At 37.4% G+C, this 12,877-nt stretch overlaps 1 pseudogene; it reads left to right on the forward strand.

The window, feature by feature from the left end:
- LOC136331910 (leukocyte immunoglobulin-like receptor subfamily A member 4) overlaps nt 1-12,877 on the forward strand; it is a 256,817-nt pseudogene that overhangs the window by 56,568 nt on the left and 187,372 nt on the right.

Raw genomic sequence — 12,877 nt, forward strand, 5'->3', positions numbered from 1 at the left:
ATACAGTTCCTGTTTTTTTCTGATTTACTTATTTCGCTTCCTATCATGTTATCAAGATCCCACCATTTTGCTGTAAATGTTCCGATGTCATCATTTCTTATGGCTGAGTAGTATTCCATAGTGTATATGTGCCACATCTTCTTTATCCAGTCATCTATTGATGGGCTTTTTGGTTGTTTCCATGTCCTGGCCACTGTGAACAATGCTGCAATAAACATGGGGCTGCATGTGTCTTTACGTATCAATGTTTCTGAGTTTTGGGGATATATACCCAGTAGAGGGATTGCTGGGTCATAAGGTAGTTCTATTTTCAGTTTTTTGAGGAACCACCATACTTTCTTCCATAATGGTTGTACTACTTTACATTCCCACCAACAGTGTATGAGGGTTCCTTTTTCTCCACAGCCTCTCCAACATTTGCTATTACCTGACTTGCTAATAACAGCTAATCGAACAGGTGTGAGGTGGTATCTCATTGCCGTTTTGATTTGCATTTCTCTAATAGCTAAAGAAGATGAGCATCTTTTCATATATCTGTTGGCCATTTGTATTTCTTCCTGTGAGAAGTGTCTATTCATATCCTCTTCCCATTTTTTTATTGGATTGTTTGTTTGTTTGTTGTTGAGTTTTATGAGTTCTTTGTATATTTTGGATATTAGGCCCTTATCTGAGCTGTTGTTTGAAAATATCATTTCCCATTTAGTTGGCTTTCTGTTTATTTTGTTATCAGTTTCCCTTGCTGAGCAAAAACTTCTTAGTCTGATGTAGTCCCATTCATTAATTTTTGCCTTCACTTCTCTTGCCATTGGAGTCAAATTCATAAAATGCTCTTTAAAACCCAGGTCCATGAGTTGAGTACCTATGTCTTCTTCTATGTACTTAATTGTTTCAGGTCTTATGTTTAGATCTTTGATCCATTTTGAGTTAATTTTTGTACAGGGGGAGAGACTGTAGTCCAGTTTCATTCTTTTGCATGTGGCTTTCCAGTTCTCCCAGCACCATTTATTGAAGAGGCTTTCTTTTCTCCATTGTGTGTTGTTGGCCCCTTTATCAAAAATTATTTGACTATATATATGTGGTTTTATTTCTGGACTTTCTATTCTGTTCCATTGGTCTGAGTGTCTATTTTTCTGCCAATACCATGCTGTTTTGATTGTTGTGGCCCTATAATAGAGTTTGAAGTCAGGTATTGTTATGCCCCCAGCTTCATTCTTTTTCTTTAGGATTGCTTTGGCTATTCGGGGTTTTTTATAGTTCCATACAAATCTGATGATTTTTTGCTCTATTTCTTTAAAAAATGTCATTGGAAGTTTGATGGGAATTGCATTAAATTTGTATATTGCTTTGGGTAATATAGCCATCTTGATTATATTTATTCTTCCTAGCCAAGAACAAGGTATATTCTTCCATCTCATTATATCTTTTTCGATTTCCCTTAACAATGGTTTATAGTTTTCATTATATAAGTCCTTTATATTCTTTGTTATGTTTATTCCTAAGTATTTTATTTTTTTTGTTGCAATCGTGAAGGGGATTATTCTTTTGAGTTCCTTCTCAGTTGTTTCATTGTTGGCATATAGAAAGGCTATTGACTTCTGTATGTTAATTTTGTATCCTGCGACCTTACTGTATTGGCTTATTGTTTCTAGTAGTCTTTTTGTGGATTCTTTGGGGTTTTCGATGTATAGGATCATATCATCTGCAAAAAGTGATACCTTTACTTCTTCTTTTCCGATATGGATGCCTTTTATTTCTTTGTCTTGTCTGATTGCTCTGGCTAGAACCTCTAGTACCACATTAAATAAGAGTGGAGAGAGTGGACAACCCTGTCTTGTTCCTGATTTAAGGGGGAAAGCCTTCAGTTTAGTGCCATTTAATATGATGTTAGCTGATGGTTTATCATATATAGCCTTTATCATGTTGAGATATTTTCCTTCTATACCCATTTTGTTGAGAGTCTTAAACATAAAATTGTGTTGTATTTTATCGAAAGCCTTTTCTGCGTCTATTGATAAGATCATGTGGTTTTTGTTCTTTGTTTTGTTGATATGGTGTATTACATTAACCGTTTTACGTATGTTGAACCATCCTTGAGATTCTGGGATGAATCCCACTTGATCATGATGTATTATTTTTTTAATATGTTGTTGTATTCGATTTGCTAGTATTTTGTTTAGTATTTTAGCATCTGTATTCATTAGAGATATTGGTCTGTAGTTTTCTTTTTTTGTGCCATCCTTGCCTGGTTTTGGTATGAGGGTTATGTTGGCCTCATAAAATGTGTTTGGAAGTATTGCTTCTTCTTCAATTTTTTGGAAGACTTTGAGTAGAATAGGAACCAAGTCTTCTTTGAATGTTTGATAAAATTCGCTGGTATAGCCGTCAGGGCCTGGACTTTTATTTTTGGGGAGGTTTTTAATGTTTTTTTCTATTTCTTCTCTACTGATAGGTCTGTTTAGGCTTTCTGCTTCTTCTTGACTCAGTCTAGGAAGGTTGTATTGTTCTAGGAATTTATCCATTTCTTCTAGGTTGTTGAATTTAGTGGCATAAAGTTTTTCATAGTATTCTACAATAATTCTTTGTATATCTACAGTGTCCGTGGTGATTTCTCCTCTTTCATTTTGGATTTTGTTTATATGAGTTCTTTCTCTTTTTTCCTTGGTAAGTCTTGCCAAGGGTTTGTCAATTTTGTTGATCTTTTCAAAGAACCAGCTCCTTGTTCTATTAATTTTTTCTATAGTTTTTCTGTTCTCTAATTCATTTATTTCTGCTCTGATTTTTATTATCTCCTTTCTTCGGCTGGTTTTGGGTTGTCTTTGTTCTTCTTTTTCTAGTTCCTTAAGGTGGGAAGTTAAGTGGTTCACTTGGGCTCTCTCTTGTTTGTTCATATATGCCTGAAGCGATATGAACTTCCCTCTTATCACTGCTTTTGCTGCATCCCATAGATTCTGATATGTCGTATTGTCATTTTCATTAGTCTGTATATATCTTTTGATCTCTGCACTTATTTCTTCTTTGACCCATTCATTTTTTAAAAGTATGTTGTTTAGTTTCCACATTTTTTGTGGGATTTTTTTCCTCTTTTTTGCAGTTGAATTCTAGTTTCAAGGCTTTATGATCAGAAAATATGCTTGGTACAACTTCAATTTTTCTGAATTTGCTGATATTGTTTTTGTGGCCCAACATATGGTCAATTCTTGAGAATGATCCAGGTACACTGGAGAAAAATGTATACTCAGTCACTTTGGGATGAAATGTCCTGTAGATGTCTATCATATCCAGGTGCTCTAGTGTTTTGTTTAAGGCCACTATGTCTTTGTTGATTCTCTGTTTGGATGACCGATCTAGAGCCGTCAGCGGTGTATTGAGGTCTCCAAGTATGATTGTATTTTTGTCAGTTTTTGTTTTAAGGTCAATAAGTAGCTGTCTTATATATTTTGGTGCTCCTTGGTTTGGTGCATATATATTAAGAATTGTTATGTCTTCTTGATTCAGTGTCCCCTTAGCCATTATGAAATGGCCATTTTTGTCTCTAAGTACTTTTCCTGTCTTGTAGTCAGCATTATCTGATATGAGTATTGCTACACCTGCTTTTTTTGGATGTTATTTGCTTGGAGTATTGTTTTCCAGCCTTTCACTTTGAATTTGTTTTTATCCTTGTTACTTAGATGAGTTTCCTGTAGGCAGCATACAGTTGGATTTTCTTTTTTAATCCATTCTGCTACTCTGTGCCTTTTTATTGGTGAGTTTAATCCATTTACATTTAGTGTAATTATTGATACTTGTGAGTTCCCTATTGCCATTTTATATCTTGCTTTCTGTTAGTTTTGTGTCTTGTTTGATCCTTCTCTTTCGTTTTTCTATCTTTTGTTTTTATTTGGTTGTATTCCATACATCTTTCTTCTGTTGCTATCTTTTTTATCTCATGTGCTTCTGTGGTGGTTTTTTCAATGGTGGTTACCTTTGAGTAATGAAAAGGGTCCCGACCCTGTTCATTGTAGCGAACTATTTTGTGAGTACTTTTGCACTCCATCGTCCTTTGCTACTGTTAATCTCCGTCTTCTCCCCCTCTTTCTTTTTGTTGTTGTCACAGTTTAAATTTGGTTTTATTGTGTTCTTCTTGGAGCTTTTACTTGTGGCTCTGTTTTTTTTTGTTCTTTGTATCTGATTGGAGAACCCCCTTTAGTAATTCCTGGAGTGGGGGTTTTCTGATGATAAATTCCCTCATCTTTTCTGTATCTGTGAATGTTTTTATTTCTCCTTCATATTTGAAGGATAGCTTTGATGGGTATAGTATTCGTGGCTGAAAGTTCCTCTCTTTCAGGACTTTAAATATTGGGGTCCACTCTCTTCTAGCTTGTAGAGTTTCTGCTGAGAAATCTGATGATAATCTAATGGGCCTTCCTTTATATGTTGTATTCTTCTTTTCCCTGGCTGCCTTGAGAATTTTTTCTTTGCTGTTGGTTTGTGTCAATTTCATTATGATATGCCTTGGAGTAGGTTTGTTGGGGTTAAGAAAACTTGGAGTTCTGTTTGCTTCTTGAACTTGAGGCTTTAGTTCTTTCCACAGGCTTGGGAAGTTCTCATCAATTATTTGTTTAAGTATGTTCTCCATTCCATTTTCTCTCTCTTCTCCCTCTGATATACCTATTATTCTTATGTTATTCTTTTTGATGGAGTCAGATAATTCTTGTAGGGCTATCTCATTTTTTTTAATTTTTGAGTCTCTTTCTTCTTCTCTCTGTTGTGCCTCAAGTTGCTTGTCTTCTATTTCACTAGTCCTCTCTTCTATCTGACCTGTTCTATTAGCTAAGCTTGTTACTTCATTTTTCAGCTCATGAATTGAGTTTTTCATCTCTGTTTGATTTGTTTTTATAGTTTCAGTTTCCTTGGACATATATTCTTTGTGTTCATGGAGTTGTTTTCTGAGCTCCCTATATTGCCTTTCTGTGTTTTCTTGTATATCTCGGAGGATTTTTAGGATTTCTATCTTGAATTCTCTGTCATTTAGCTCCAAGGTTTCCAATATATTAAATTTTTTCTCCATAGATTTTTCCTCATCTAGCTGTGTTACCTCTCTTTCTTTTGTATCCATGATATTCGATTTTCTCTTCCTTAATGGCATCTGAGGGTGGTTTTGTTGATAGTATTAATGAGATTTAATAAAGAATAAAAAGTTAACAAAAAATAAAAAAAAACAAATCGAAAAGAGTTGTTTTTTTTTTTTAAAAAAATTAATAATGAAATAAAGAAAAATAAAATAAAATAAATTTTTTTAAAAAAGGAAATTATTCCCCCCCCTCTTTTTTTCCTCTCCTCTCCTCTCCCCTCTTTTTTGAGAAAATCTTGTGGTGGACTGTGAGTTATAACAAACAATGCCTGTGATGGAGGGCCTGAATTGGGGAAAAGTAATAAAGGGGCAAAAAAGAGAGAAAGAAAAAAAAAAAAAAAAAAAAAGAAAAAGAAAAAAAAAAGAGCGTATGGACCCACAAAAAGCAAATAAGGAAAAAATTTGGGTCAAGAATAAAATGATTTGCTTTTAGGTGTTGGTTTTCTAAGAGTTATGATGAGAGGAATAAGAGGAAAATGGAAAAATGGGGGGACAAATTAAAAACTTACTATTGTATTTAGTGGAACAAGAACTAGATAATATGGAGAGCCAGGGATGGGAGCACTGCTAGTGAGTTAAAAAGGTGAAGTAAAAACCCCCCAAAATGCCACAAACATAGGTTTGAGTCCCAGATAAGTTAATTTGTTTGTTATTGAGGTTTGAATGAGAGGAGATGTAAAGGAGAAAGGAAGAAACTAATATAGAGGGAGAAAAGAAAGAGAGAGAGAGAAAAAAAGAGGGAACCACTAAAAGAAGAAAAAAGAAAGGAGAGAGAGAGAGAGTTAAGGGTTTTGGAGTGCAACCCTCATAGAGAGAAAGGAAGAGAAGAGAAATGATAATGGGAGATGTAACACTTATGGGTAGTGTAGTTCAAGGAGAGGAGAGAGTAAGACCGGTAGAGAGTTAATCGGCCAAATTGGAGGAGGAAAAAAAAAGTCTCAAGAATGAAGATAAGAGAAACAAATGAACAAATATAATAAAATGGGATAGGTTATAAAGTCTGCAGATTATTCTTGATTTTGAGAGGTTATCTTCTTGCTTTTTCTTTTCTCTCCCTCTTCCTGGTCGGTGACTCTGTACCCCGGGTTCTGCCCCTTTGGCACGCTCAGGTAGAGGTTTGCAGTTGATAAGTCTCTATGGCAATGTCATGTATTGTGCTTTATTCTCGTTGGGAGTCGAGGCTCATTAGCATTTATAGGCTCCGACAGTGAGAGAGTCCGTGTTCCTGGAGCCTTTCTCCTAGTCTTTCCTTCCTCAATTAGTAGCCTGATAGTCCAGGTATGGGGTTGCTGCTGCCTCTGCCTGGATAGTAAGAGGCTCAAATTGCTGGCAACTCCCCACTCTATTTCCACTCAGCACAGGGCTCTGGGTAAGGCTCAGTCAGTCAGAGCTGCTAGCATAATCAGGCGGGCTTTCCGCCCACTCGAAGACCTCTGGCTCTGCCACTCTATCCGGTAACACAAGCGGGCGCCCACTTCTGGGGCGCTTGGAGGAAACTCTCACTCACTGTCTGCAACCAGGATATCCGGCCAGCAGTCTCACGCTCTGAGTGAAACCCCCAACCGCAGGGAAAAGTTGCAGCGTTGGAATTGAGTCTTGCTCCGTCCCCGTGTGCGGCTTTTGCAAGGCGCTGGGGCGGCCCGAGATTCCGCTTTGGCCCACACAAAGGCCCCTGACTCTGCCCCTCTCTGCGATAACACGGGCGCGCACTGCGGAGGCACTCGGAGGAATCGCTCACTCCTTATCTGCGCGCGCACACCAGGATATGAGGCCGGCCGCGGTTCCCTCTGAGTGAAACAGCCTCCAGCACGGAAAATCTCCACCGTTGGGATTAGTTCTCACTCCCTCCCGTGCGTGGCTTTCCCAGGGCGCTGGGGCTGCCCAGAGACTCTGCCCTCAGCCCACAGAAAGGCCTCTGACCCTGCCTCTCCGTGGGGCAACACGGGCACCCACTTCCGCGGCTTAGGAAGAAATCTCTCTCCCACTAACTGCGCACCGACCAGGAGACCGGGTAAAATGGCCGCTCCGCTTGTCTTTCTTTGTTTGGGTTTGGCGCGAGTGTTAGCTTGTATTGCCCGGGTTGCCACAGGATCAGATTTTCCTCGGCTTGGATCTCTGAGCCACAGCCTGGTTCGGCCGTTTTTGCTGCGGCGGCCTGGATCTATTCACCCCCTTTGCCCGCCTCAGTTTCTATATTCACAGTTACCAGAGAAAGCCGCCCTGTTTAGGTTAGTGAGGAAGGCGGAGCATTTCTTACTCCCTATTTCCTTCGGGGTTTGGTTATATATTTAGCCAATTTTTCACTCAATCATACCTTTGGGTGTATTGCGAAGAATCTGGAAGCTCCAAGTGTAGGTTTTTCTGTTTCTGGTTGAAGATCTTGTTGAGTTTTGGGGGAGATTTATCGGTATCGCTTCCTACTCCGCCATTACTCTGACGTCATCTCTCGACATAACACTTCTTAATACATATGCACCAAACCAAGGAGCACCAAAAATTATAAGACAGCTACCGACTGACCTAAAAAGAAAAAACTGACCAAAATAAAATCATACTTGGAGAACTCAATACACCGCTGATGGCTCTAGATCATTCATCCAAACTGAAAATTAACAAAAAAATTTTGGCCTTAAAAGAAACATTAGAACAATTGGATATAATAGACATCTACAGGACATTTCATCCCAAAGTGCCAGAGTATACATTTTTCTCTAGTGTACATGGAACATTCTCAAGAATTGACCATATGTTGGGCCACAAAAATAACATCAGCAAATTCAGAAAAATTGAAATTATAACAAGCATATTTTCTGATTATAAAGCCTTGAAACTAGAATTCAACTGCAAAAAAGAGGAAAAAATCCCACAAAGATGTGGAAACTAAAAAGCATACTTTTAAAAAATGAGTAGGTCAAAGAAGAAATAAGCACAGAGATCAAAAGATACATACATACAAAAGAAAATAACAATATGACATATCAGAATCTCTGGGATGCAGCAAAAGCAGTAATAAGAGGGAAGTGCATATCACCACAGCCCTATATAAACAAACAAGAGAGAGCCCAAGTAAACCACTTAACTTCACATCTTAAGGAACTAGAAAAAGAAGACCAAAGACAATCCAAAGCCAGCCGCAGAAAGGAAATAATAAGAATCAGAGCAGAAAGAAATGAAATAGAGAACAGAAAAACTATAGAAAAAATTAATAAAACAAGGAGCTGGTTCTTTGAAAAGATCAACAAAATTGACAAACCCTTGGCAAGACTCACCAAGGAAAAAAGAGAAAGGACTCATATAAACAAAATCCAAAACAAAAGAAGAAAATCACCACAGATGTCATAGATATACAAAGAATTATTGTAGATTACTATGAAAAACTATATGCCACCAAATTCAACAATCTAGAAGAAATGCATAAACTCCTAGAACAATACAATCTTCCTAGACTGAGTCATGAAGAAGTAGAAAGCCTAAACAGACCAATTAGCAGGGAGGAAATAAAAAACTATTAAAAACCTCCCGAAAAATAAAAGTACAGGGCCAGACAGCTATACTACTGAATTCTATCAAACATTCAAAGAAGACCTGGTTCCTACTCTACCCAAAGTCTTCCAAAAAGTTGAAGAAGAAGCAATACTTACAAACACATTTTATGAGGCCAACATATCCCTCATACTGAAACCTGGCAAGGACAACACAAAAAAAAAGAAAACTACAGACCAATATCTCTAATGAATACAGATGCTAAAATACTAAACAAAAAACTAGCAAATCAAATACAACAACATATTAAAAAAAATAACATATCATGATCAAGTGGGATTCATCCCAGAATCAAAAGGATGGTTCAATGTACGTAAAATGGTTAATGTAATACACCATATCAACAAAACAAAGAACAAAAACCACATGAATCTTATCAATAAATGCAGAAAAAGCATTTGATAGAATACAACACATTTTTATGTTTAAAACACTCAACAAAATGGGTATAGAAGAAAAATATCTCAACATAATAAAGGCCATTTATGATAAAATATCAGATAACATCATATTAAATAGCATAAAACTGAAGACTTCTCCCCTTAAATCAGGAACAAGATAGGGTTGTCCACTCTCTCCACTCTTATTTATCATGATGCTGGAAGTTCTAGCCAGAGCAATCAGACAAGAAAAAGAAATAAAAGGCATTCATATGAAATGCCTTTTAGAAGGCATAAAGGAAGGAAAAGAAGAAGTAAAAGTTTCACTTTTTTGCAGATAATATGATTCTATACATCGAAAACCCCAAAGACTTCACAAAAAGATTACTAGAAACAATAAACCAATACAGTAGGGTGGCAGGATACAAAATTAATATACAAAAGTCCATTGCCTTCCTATATGCTAACAATGAAACATCAGAAAATGAACTCAAAAAAAGAATTCCATTCATGGTTGCAACAACAACAACAAAAATAACTAGGAATAAATATAACAAAGAGTGTAAAGGACCTATATAATGAAAACTACAAAGCATTGTTAAGGGAAATCAAAAAAGATTCAATGAAATGGAAAAATATTCCTTGTTCTTAGATAGGAAGAATAAATATAGTCAAAATGACCATATTACCCAAAGCAATATACAAATTCAATGTAATTTCCATCAAAATCGCAATGGCATTTTTTAAAGAAATTAAATAAAAAACCATCACATTTATATGAAACTATAAAAAAACCCAAATAGCCAAAGCAATCCTAAGGAAAAAGAACAAAGCTGGGGGCATTACAATACCTGACTTCAAATTTTATTATAGAGCCACAACAATCAAAACAGCATGGTATTGCCTGACCAGGCAGTGGTGCAGTGGGTAGAGCGTTGGACTGGGATGCATAGGACCCAGGTTCGCAACCCCGAGGTTGCCAGTTTAAGTGCGGGCTCATCTGGTTTGAGGAAAAGCCCACCAGCTTGAACCCAAGGTCGCTGGATCCAGCAAGGGGTTACTCGGTCTGCTGAAGGCCCGCGGTCAAGGCACATATGAGAAAGCAATCAATGAACAACTAAGGTGTTGCAACGTGCAATGAAAAACTAATGATTGATGCTTCTCATCTCTCTCCATTCCTGTCTGTTTGTTCCTGTCTATTCCTCTCTCTGACTCACTCTCTGTCTCTGTAAAAAATAAATAAATAAATAATTTTTAAAAAAACAAACCCAGCATGGTATTGGCAGAAAAATAGACAGACCAATGGAACAGAATAGAAAGCCCAGAAATAAAACCACATACATATGGTCAAATAATTTGTGATAAAGTGGCCAACAACACACAATGGAGAAAAGAATGCCTCTTCAACAAATGGTGATGGGAAAACTGGAAAGCCACATGCAAAAGAATGAAACTCGACTACAGTTTGTCCCCTTGTACTAAAATTAATTTAAAATGGATCAAAAACCTAAATATAATACCTGAAACAATAAAGTACATAGAAGAAAACATAGGTATTAAACTCAGGGACCTTGGTTACAAAGAGCATTTTATGAATTTGACTCCAAAGGCAAGAGAAGTGAAGGCAAAGATAAATGAATGAGACCACATCAGACTAAGAAGTTTTTTCACAGCAAGAGAAACTGACAACAAAACAAGCTGACAGCCAACTAAATGGGAGATGATGTTTTCAAACAACAGCTCAGATAAGGGCTTAATATCCAAAATATACAAAGAACTTATAAAACTCAACAACAAACAATCCAATAAAAAAAATGGGAAGAGGACATGAACAGATACTTCTCCCAGGAAGAAATAAAAATGGCCAACAGATATATGAAAAGATGCTCATCTTCATTAGCTATTAGAGAAATGCAAGTCAAAACTACTGTGAGATACCACCGCACGCCTGTTAGATTAGCTATCATCAACAAGACAGGTACTAACAAGTGTTGGAGAGGCTTTGGAGAAAAAAAAACCCTCATTCACTGTTGTTGGGAATGTAAAGTAGTACAACCATTATGAAAGAAAGTATGGTGGATCCTCAAAAAACTAAAAATAGAAATACCATATGACCCAGCAACCCCTCTACTGAGTATATACCCCCAAACTCAAAAACATTGGTATGTAAAGGTACATGCAACCCCATGTTCATTGCAGCATTGTGCACAGCATTGTTTCCGAGACATGGAAACAACCAAAAAGCCCTTCAATAGATGACTGGATAAAGAAGAAGTGGTTCATATATACTATGGAATACTACTTAGCCATAAGAAAGGATGACATCGGATCAGTTACAACAACATGAACAGACCTTGATAACATTATACTACGTGAAATAAGTAAATCATAAAAAACTAAGAACTGTGTGATTCCATACATAGGTGGGACAGAAAAATGAGACTAAAAGACATGGACAAGACTGTGGTGGTTACGGGCGGAGGGAAGAAGGAGACAGAGTAGGGGGAGGGGAGGGGGACAATGAAAACCAGATAGAAGGTGATGAAAGACAATTTGATTTTGGGTAATGGGTATGCAACATAATTAAATGTCAAAATAACCTGAAAAAAGATTTATAAAAAGATTGGATTGAATCATTAAATCCACAGATGACCAGACAAGAAAGACCTGGCATGTGTACACAATGGATTACAAATCAGCCATGAAAGGAATGAACGCTGTTAAGCTCATAACTGAGAGTTGATACTCTTTGACCAACCCCTCTCCTTTTCCCACACTCCCTAGGGTTAATCTCCAACCCACTCTCTGTTTCTATAAGTTTCATATTTATAACTTCCACAGGGATGTGAGATCATTTGGAATTTATCTTTCTCTCTGTGATGTGTCTCCCTTAACAAAGTGGGCTGAAGGTCCAGTCATCTTGTCCCAAATGGCATGATAGTATTCTTCCTCCTGGTTGAATAACATTTCATTTTATCCATATTCAGACTCTGGAAATTTTTACAAATTATATCTTCCTTAAAGATGATTATTTTTTTCTTTTTTTATTTCTTTTTTTTTTTAAGGGATAGAGAGAGATTCAGAGAGAGGGATAGACAGGGACAGACAGACAGGAACAGAGAGAGATGAGAAGCATCAATCATCAGTTTTTTGTTGCAACACCTTAGTTGTTCATTGATTGCTCTTTCTTTCTTTCTTTCTTTCTTTCTTTCTTTCTTTCTTTCTTTCTTTCTTTCTTTTTCTACAGAGACAGAGAGAGATAGACAGGGACAGACAGACAGGAACGGAGAGAGATGAGAAGCATCAATCATTAGTTTTTCGTTGCACGTTGCAACACCTTAGTTGTTCATTGATTGCTTTCTCATATGTGCCTTGACTGCGGGCCTTCAGCAGACCAAATAAACCCTTGCTGGATCCAGCGACCTTGGGTCCAAGCCGGTGAGCTTTTTGCTCAAGCCAGATGAGCCTGCGCTCAAGCTGGCAACCTCTGGGTCTCGAACCTGGGTCCTCCACATCCCAGTCCGATGCTCTATCCACTGTGCCACCACCTGGTCAGGCAAAGATGATTATTTTTAAAGTCAGCCCTTCACCTGGCTGTCCCCACAAACACCAAGTGATAACATTTCTGGAGAAATGGCACACATGACACCTGATGAAGTCAGGAAGGATCATGAGGTCCAGAGAGAGTAGGAGCACCACTTCGGATTCCTCCTTCCCAGGCTCATGTCTGATTTTGTCCATCTGTTCAGTTATTGAGACCAGGTTAAATCCTGTGAACTAAAGAGATGAAGACTCAATAATGTCTATCTGGTGCTGTAGGGATTAGAAATAAGGAACAGTTTAT

Source organism: Saccopteryx bilineata, chromosome 3 (assembly GCF_036850765.1).
Source record: "Saccopteryx bilineata isolate mSacBil1 chromosome 3, mSacBil1_pri_phased_curated, whole genome shotgun sequence".
Classification (NCBI taxonomy): Eukaryota; Metazoa; Chordata; class Mammalia; order Chiroptera; family Emballonuridae; genus Saccopteryx; species Saccopteryx bilineata.